Source organism: Miscanthus floridulus, chromosome 10, assembly GCF_019320115.1.
Source record: "Miscanthus floridulus cultivar M001 chromosome 10, ASM1932011v1, whole genome shotgun sequence".
Classification (NCBI taxonomy): Eukaryota; Viridiplantae; Streptophyta; class Magnoliopsida; order Poales; family Poaceae; genus Miscanthus; species Miscanthus floridulus.
In genome coordinates this window covers 63,946,996-63,956,058 of record NC_089589.1, presented here as the reverse complement: position 1 = coordinate 63,956,058, position 9,063 = coordinate 63,946,996, and positions in this window count along the sequence as shown.

Below are 9,063 nucleotides of genomic sequence, written 5' to 3'. Positions count from 1 at the left end.
AATCCAGTGGACCCATTTGAAAGGACAAGCATGAGCAAAGCAACATTAAAATGTTTCTGAGGCATTGGTTCACTGTAACACCTCTGGTGTTTTGACCTAGCACTAAAACTTGACATGTCATCATATGCATTGCAAAGCATTCATAAAGTAGAAAATTTTGAATGCATTCACTAAATAAGCTTTATTTCATAATGTTGTTATTTCATGTGATGTGACCTTGCACATCATAATGAAGAACATGAATAAGATGAACAGTAAGATTGTCATAACAATTGTAACTAGCATATAAAAATAATGCAGAAACAAAAGAGAGAGGGGTACAAAGTTTATACCAAACCACGCTCTTGGCAAGATCGTGAATCCAAGCAAAGTCCTGCTTGCCTCCCTCTAGATCTACCCTAACTAGCTATGCTACGGAGGAAGAGGAGCTCTGAGGAGATTAGGGTTTCTGTCTTTCCAAATGACTTGATGACTTCTGATGCCTTGGGGGAGGCAGAGGCTGGATTATATAGCCCTGAGGGTCCAACATGAGCCCTTGGATCAAGCCGACTTAAGCAATGACCTAGATGTATTCTCAAAGGCGGTGGGAGACTGACATATGAAGCTGGTTGATAGGTGGGCCTAGGGGGGCGGGTGGCCCCACCAGCAGGCCGGGTAGCCCCACCTATCAGGGGGTGGCCCTCCACTTTGGTGACATGGCTTTTGGACCCTTCTAGTCTTCCCACGTAGGTACCATGGCAGAACTCTGTATTTTACTTTGACGATTAGGTCCTCCTTGGTAGTTTTTTGTTAAACCCTGCTGGAAACACAGATTCACCAAAACTCATGGAATTTATTAGTTTAAAACCCTAAACCTTCATTGGTGATTATATTTATGCCCTTATACATGTTTAATTGATGGTTTAAATTGGTTGTTAACTATCGTCAACAACTCCCACAAGCTTACTTTTTGCTAGTCCCTTAGTAAAACTAAACTTAGTAACTAAATCTGGAGTTTAAGGATTTTGAAAATATTGAAGCAACTCCTCAAAAGTACACATGTGTTCAAACAAAAATTCTCCTCCGGATTAGAATAAACCGATCTGACTTTCAAACTTACCCATATTACCTTCAACCATGGGGCTTCTCAGCCTTCACTTGGGTCTTGAGCAATTGAAAGACAGAACGATCAAGTCAAGCACTATGTCTCAAGTTCTTTGCTCAACCATTACTCTAGAGTTTTTGTAGATTTTGAAAATAAAACTTAGAGCTTTCTATTATATGACACTCTCAAGTCTCTCAATATATGTGGTATTTATGGATCCTCACTAAGACAATAGTGGTGTTATGCCTTTCTCTTCCTACATCTAAGGCTTATGTGGAGCTCATAGGAGTGGAGAAAGCATAAAAGAGCATACTTGCAATACATATATTGTAAAGTTAAACCTCGGATCCAAAGAGAGTTCAATCATACTATCAAATCAAGATGTGCATGTGTATGGATGTATATGATGGATATATATGGTGGCTAACCTAATTCTACTATGCTCCTCAAAAACATATCTCTCTTTCTGGAACTTGGAAACAACTTGCAAGAAAATAGGGGCTATCTTATTCATCCCTTTCTTTCTTCTCTCTTTTTTTTCTGGTGGACATCTGAGTACCCATTGTTTTCAATATCTCAGACACTTGTCCATTTTTCATCTCTCTTATTTTTTTATGAATAACTTTTGCATAGCCCCATGCTTCTTTTCTGCAACGAAAACTTTTGAGAGATAGCAAGAAAAACTTGGAGCATTTATTTGGTGGATATCTATGAAGAATATTTTTGGTGTTTACTCCTAGTGTATGAGTAAAACATTTTAGGTGGATCTAAATGGAATGGCATGTTGTTGCGCCTACCCCCAATGTAGGAGTAGTGCATATTTTGGTGGTGTGTACATGATCTTGATTTTAAGAGCATGACAAACCTCTCATAAGGCATCAATAAAGCTTGACTAAACTCAATGCAAAACAAGCAGCATATATAAGTGAAAGTTTTTCTAATCTAAATATCATATATGGCTCTGGTTGGAATTTAAGCTTTGTCATACAAGGAACTCATCATGTAGGATATTCATATTTTTCAAAAGATAAATCTCCGGAACATTCTCATATCATATCCATCAATTACCTAGACTTAGCTCAAGCATATGCTACCCACGAGTTTCAAGTTTAGAGCAAATTCTTATATCAAAATAGTCGTATCCAAAACTCGGGAAAATTCAAGGCTAAAAACTAGGTACTTGAAAGGAATCACGATAGAGCAACTAGTCATCATTTCCATTGCAAGAGATTATCCTTTGAGTCCTTTTATTTAACTTTTAAAAATAGAAAACTAGACACACACTTTTATTCAGTTTTCATTTTTAAGATCACACCTTACTATTATATATATATATATATATATATATATATATATATATATATATATATATATATATATATATATATATATATATATATATATATAGCTAAGATAAACTTTTATTTTATTTTTGTTTGTCATGCATCTTTTTATGACTTTAGCAAATATATAGAAAACTCAAAGATAGTAAAACCAAAAAGGGAAAGAAATACTTAGCTAGATACATGGGGGATGCTCCTCCCCCAAGCTGGATGTTGTCGTGGTCTTTCTTAAAATCTCTCTCATCCTTCTAGAAGTTATTTTCCTCATGCAACGGGTGTAGCAGCGGCTCAGGAGAATGTACTTCGGATGGATGGCTTTACTCTTGATCATCCTGCAAAATACTCTAACAAGAACACCCAAAACTCGTGGCACGAATTAAGATAAGGGGTTAGCGGTCAGCCATTCAGAGATTTGTTGTCCTTGGAGGTTAGACAGATTTCCTAATTGACAAAGTTCTAGCAGGATGTCTATTAATATATTTTTGGATTTTCTTATTTATATAATGCAGAAAGAAATATATATGCATGTTTATTTTTATGCCACCACAGTGAATATTCTCGTGGGTGTTTACACACTGCAGATTTATTCACATGGGGCTTAGGATTTTTTGATGCAATGATGTAATGCAGTAATGGAACGTTTTATTTTTCTTTTCTAAATGCAATGCTAATGCAGAAAAGTAAATATGCTAAAGTAAAAAATAATTCATGCAATGCTAAAAGTAAATATGTATAACTACCGATGTTACCTCACAGCTAGGGTTCGGATTTTTAAGTCCTCCGGATAGGACTTGGCTGGAGAAGAGTCCTTCACTTTATGGGTGCATCATCTGGTCCCAGCAATGGAGACTCTGATGATTGCGCCTCTTGTGACTCTAGTGATGATGTTACTTTCTCCTTCCACACCTGCTTGGACTGTGGACTTGTCTTAGGCGGAGTGGGTTCATCTTTCACAGGTGCTTTAGGTTCTTCATCTTCCCATTTATTCCATCGGGTTGGTTCCTTTGACGTTGCGATGATCGACGTCTCCTCCTAGAGCGGCTCTTCTTCGGCTGTTCATAAGTAGTATAACTATTGAAATAATAGCGTACCTTTTCTCTAGGGAATTGGAAGTAGACTTGTCTAGATCCAACATAGATGATCGCGTTGGTGGTGTTGAGGAATGGTCTTCCAAGGATGATGGGTGTATCATCTTCTTCTTCTCCCATGTCTAGGACCATGAAATCGGCAGGGGCATAGTGATCTTGTATTCTTACCATAACGTCCCTCTCTATTCCCTCAGGGAATCGGATTGATTAGTCCGCCATCTGCAACTGCATATATGTAGGGAACAAAGGTTTGTTACCGAATAAATATTCATACCTTACCTTGGACATTATATTGACGCCCGATCCAATGTCGCAGAAGATCTTGTGGAATATTCTTTGCCCAATGGTACACTCGATCGTTGGTACGCCTAGATCATCCTTCTTAGCATGGAATGGTGAAGCGAGGAGGTGGTCGTACTCTGATCGGAGTGTGTTGATCATGTTGACTATCTCTTCATGTGGTTGCCTGGCTTTGTTCTTCCTTCTTATCATGTTCATCTTCTTCTTGGTCACTGTTGTCTCTTCGAGCAAATATGGCATCTGCGGATGTCCGGGAGATTGTAAGATATGATTCTTGAAAGAAAACTTCTCCTTTCTATCCTTGATTGTGAAGCAGATCTTGGCACTATCTACATAGATGATGGCTTTAGCAGTGCTTAGGAAAGGTCGGCCCAAAATAATGGGTGCCCTTACATCTCCACCTGTTTCCAAAGCCACAAAGTCTATGGGAACATATGATTGTCCCACTCGAATAATGGCATCTTCAAGAATTCCCTTGGGGTAACAGAGTGACTGATCTGCAAGCTATAAACGCATATTTGTGTACAACAAAGCATCTCCATTAATTTGATCATAGATTACCTTAGGCATGATGTTGACACTTGCTACGAAGTCATAGACAACTTCTTGAAAAATGTGTGGTCCAATGGCGATGAGGATGATAGGTCTTCCTGGATGGCTCTTCTTCTCAAGCAAGGTATAATCTATCCACCTTTCCATTGATGGCTCTGTAGTAGTAAGCTACATTATGAATATCGACAAGATTTGCAGTTTCTAGATCTTTCGGTTGCCCCGGAATCTTACCTTTATTGGATGGAGGAACAACAGCCGCCAGCTGAGCTATTTGTGATTCTATCATTTTATTAAAGCTATGCTGGTTCTTAATGGTAGAAGCAAAGCTATCCATTCTATTATTTATGTTCTCTAGAATTTTATCATTGGAAGCTACCTTTCTAGATAATCCCTCCATAATTTTGGATTGACCAGCAATTAATTCTCTCAAGGGTGGTTGATTGAAATTATAAAAATTATTACCTTGATAGTTACCTTGGTAGTTTGGCCTTTGTTGCTGGTTCCATCCTTGATTCTGCTGAGGATGAGAGTAATTGTTGTTGACTAAATTCACATCCTCATGGGTCTTAGGATAGTTATTCCCTGAATGCCCAGTGCTTCCACACAGTTCACATGTCATGTGAGAATCATGAATGTGCATGACTTCTTGCTTCTCATTAGCTCAATCTTTAAGCTTCTTCATTAGCAGGTCCATCTTGGTAGACAACATGTTTACTTCCTTGAGTTGATGTATACCTCCACCTCTTTTGCGGGTTTGAGCACGTTCCTCATTCCAACCTTGATTGGAGGCCATCTTCTCCACAAGAGCTGTTGCGTCTGGTATGGTGAGTGATAGGAATGCACCTCCAGCAGCAGCATCCAAAGTCTCATGGGTACTGTTGGTCAGCCCGTGATAGAAAGTCTGCATGAGTAGCCAATTCTCCATCCCATGATGAGGACATTCTGCAATATAATCTTGAAAGCATTCCCATGCCTCAGGGACAGATTCAAGATGTTGTCGCTGAAAGCTTAAGATTCTTCCACACAGAGCACAGATAATGTACCATTGTAGCAGTTTACCTGAGAGTATTCCAGGTATCGTTATTTATATTTTTACCACTGGGAAGGTCTATCATGGATATGTATTGATAACTTATACTATTGAAGGAGAAATAAACCATAACCAATGATCTACCTATAATAGGGATAAATCATAGGATAAGATATGTATATAATAAGTAATAATAATGATAAATCACTCAGAGCACTCCTTTCTATAGCATTAGTATGGTCAGGTAGAATATTAGAGGAATAATTCCTAAGTCATTCTTAATTACAAGTCAAAGCATATATTTGATTAGTGCAATTATACCTAGTAATCATGGCTAAGATCATCATCATATCTACACCTAAGGGATATTACTAAGGAAGATTGAGGGTAGAGCTCGTTCTACCTTTGTAATCGGACCCTACTTGCACCTATTTTCAGGAAGTGGACTACAAAGGACTCAACGGGAGTGTCACATCCGTGATCTACCACATGACCCAGAATATAGGGTGTATCCACAGGTAAACAACATATAAGCACCATGCTTACACATTGATGACCACCCACCTCGTGTACATCAGAGTGAGCGCTATACGAACTTATGCATAAACACAATGATAAACTAGCTATACTAAGTATATAATCAAAGTGGACGTTGAACATCATAATGAAGAACATGAATAAGATGAACACTGAGATTGTCATAACAATTGTAACTAGCATATAGAAATAATGGAGAAACAAAATAGAGAGAGGTACAAAGTTTATACCAAACCACGCTCTTGACAAGATCGGGAGTCCAAGCGAAGTCCTGCTTGCCTCCCTCTAGATCTATCCTAACTAGCTATGCTACGGAGGAGGAGGAGCTCTAAGGAGATTAGGGTTTCTATCTTCTCAAATGACTTGATGACTTCTGATGCCTGAGGGGAGGTAGGGGCTAGATTATATAGCCCTGATGGTCCAACGTGAGTCCTTGGATCAAACCGACTTAAGCAATGGCCTAGATGCATCCTCAAAGGCGATGGGAGACCGACATACAAAGCTAGCTGATAGGTGGGCCCAAGGGGGCCAGGAGGCCCCACCTATCAGGGGGTGGCCCTCCGCTTCAGTGACGTGGCTTCTAGACCCTTCTAGAGTCTTCCCATGTAGATACTACGGTGAAACTCCATATTTTCCTTTGACGATTAGGTCCTCCTTGGCGGTTTTCTAATTAAACTCTACTGGAAACATAGATTCACCAAAACTCATGGAATTTATTAGTTTAAACCCCTAAACCTTCATTGGTGATTATATTTATGCCCTTATACATGTTTAATTGATGATTTAAATTGGTTGTTAACTACCGTCAACACTAAGTATGGTTAGTATAGTTGTATCTCACCTTAGCGTGGGATCTCTGCTCACATCGAGTGCTCTTACTTGGCTAGAGTAGTAATCGTTAGCATAGACGTGGTGTCTAGGCTAGTGTTTACCTAAGTTTGCGCCCAATCCTATGGATAGTTATGGTAGCCCCAGAGGTGATAGCTCTGTTAGGCCTTTGTAATCCACCACGTTCGGATTGGTGTTCGTAGAGCTTTTTGGCAGCCTTCCCCCGACCACTCTTTCTCACCTCCTTCGAGGGTCAAAAAGGTCCTATTGCTCCAAAGTGTTATTGTGTGTGATCGCTATAACTTACCATTCCTAGTTATCATGTCTGGTTTGCTCTAGAGCATAGAGAAGAACTTAGGAAACTCCCTAACTCACTGTCATCCCATTTAGCTATGCTTTCACTTTATCCTTTCTGGAGTAGAACTTCTTGTGTGTAATCCTATTTTATCATATATCACTTACCTCCACTTTAATCTAGTCGGTATACTAGTTAGTAGATACATGATGGTTAACTATCACCATCTTTACCATTGCTTCCCTATGGATAAATATGATACCCTAGAATACTCCTGGGTGAAAGCTACATCGGTATCCGTGCGCTTGCGGATTTCTCTATGTGCATTAATAAATACCAACACTGCGCACCTGTGTCGGCAGTGGCTGTGGCCACTTGTTGCGCCACCACATCATTTTGTGGATCATGTTCACGGCTGCCTCATGGCATAGCCGACACCCCTTGTTGCTTAGCCGCCTACTCGTTGGTCTACTGCTGCCATCACCCGCGATTCTTCCTTGCCCTCAACCCATCTTATGTATCGCTTCGTAGTTTTGTCATTGCTGGCACCGCCATATGCTTATTGAGGAATATGGTGACCAGATAGGCCGCCACATTGTGCCCGCCATTGGTGGCATGGGTGAGATAGTCGAGGGATGGCCAGGGACTGTGGTTTTCCACGAATATGTTTTGTATCCTGGTGAGCAAAAAAGGCTCTAGGTTGCTGACTTGGGTTAGCCTAGCAAGGAGGGCGAAGTAGTTGACGCGGTTGTTCAACGACCTCGCCCCTCGTTTACACCGATCCATTGCCATGTGTTGACCGACACCGGGGTCACTGTAGATGTGGCGCATGGACAAGCATGTCACCCATAGGCTGTGGAGGTCGTCCATGGGCCTCTCTGAGGTCACAGTGGGGTGGCCGGTAATCTCAATTTGCACCTCAGCAGGGAGCGCTGTTAGTGACGTGGGGTGTGCTGCCTCGCTGCCATTATTGCCGGTGTGGATGAAGGTACGGCATGTGGACAGTGCGACGTACATTGATTGAGGAGGAGTTTTTTGGGGCAATTTGATTGAGGAGGAGTTATTGTGACAAAATTTTGTTTTCTGGTTTTTTAAAGAGTATCGTCCAGCCACGTAGTGCACTGTGCCACTTGATCTTAGATGTTGGATGTGATCTCAACAGCGCATAGCCCACAACATTGCTGTTGGGTATGGCATGTTCTTACGTGTGAATTGCTCTCCTCATTGATGACCATTGTGGTGGTTGCGTTTCCAATGTTTTTGAACGCTTTGGGTACGCTGCCGGGCCAAACGACGTGAAATATGCGCCTTGGGAACTTGACACTGCCATGCGAATGGTCGCCATTAAATGGGCGCGTTGGGTACGCTACAAGGCATGGCTATGGGAAATATGCGCCGAGGGAAGTTGACGTTGCCATGCGAATCGTCGCCATTGCTTCATATAAGAAGGGGGTGCGGTGTGTTTCTTTCTCCACTCTGAACTTCCAAAATTTTGCAGTTGATCTTTCTCTTTCTTTGTTCCACTTCCTGCGCAAGCATGGCAAGCCATAGTGACTCTGAATGCAAAAACTCATATTTAGACAAGGTTGAATTCGAAGAGAAAGAGAGCGAGATCCTACTTGGCCTTTCCAATGGAGGCGTCAGGTTTCGTGGTCGTGGTGAGGACACCTTTGTGTGTCCTTTTTGCCATGGCAAGGAAATGCCATCATGGAGTCTTAGTGAGTTACTAAAGCATGCCCATGGGAAGCCTCGTAGAGGCGAGGGGATCTCTAGGCCATAGCATAGTACTTTGGCAAGTATATCCTAAGCAACGACGCCATGGCCCGCGACCGTGAGCTTGGTGGAGTTGGGGGACCGGGACGGCAATCAGGCGATGAAGGCTCATAGGGACAAGCACCACGCGGCCAATAGGGCTGACAAGGAAGGACGCAAGGAGAAGGTACTGATGAAATAACTCTGTGTGATGATGTTTTTTGAGATCAACCTTCTTTCAAATTTTTAAGTTA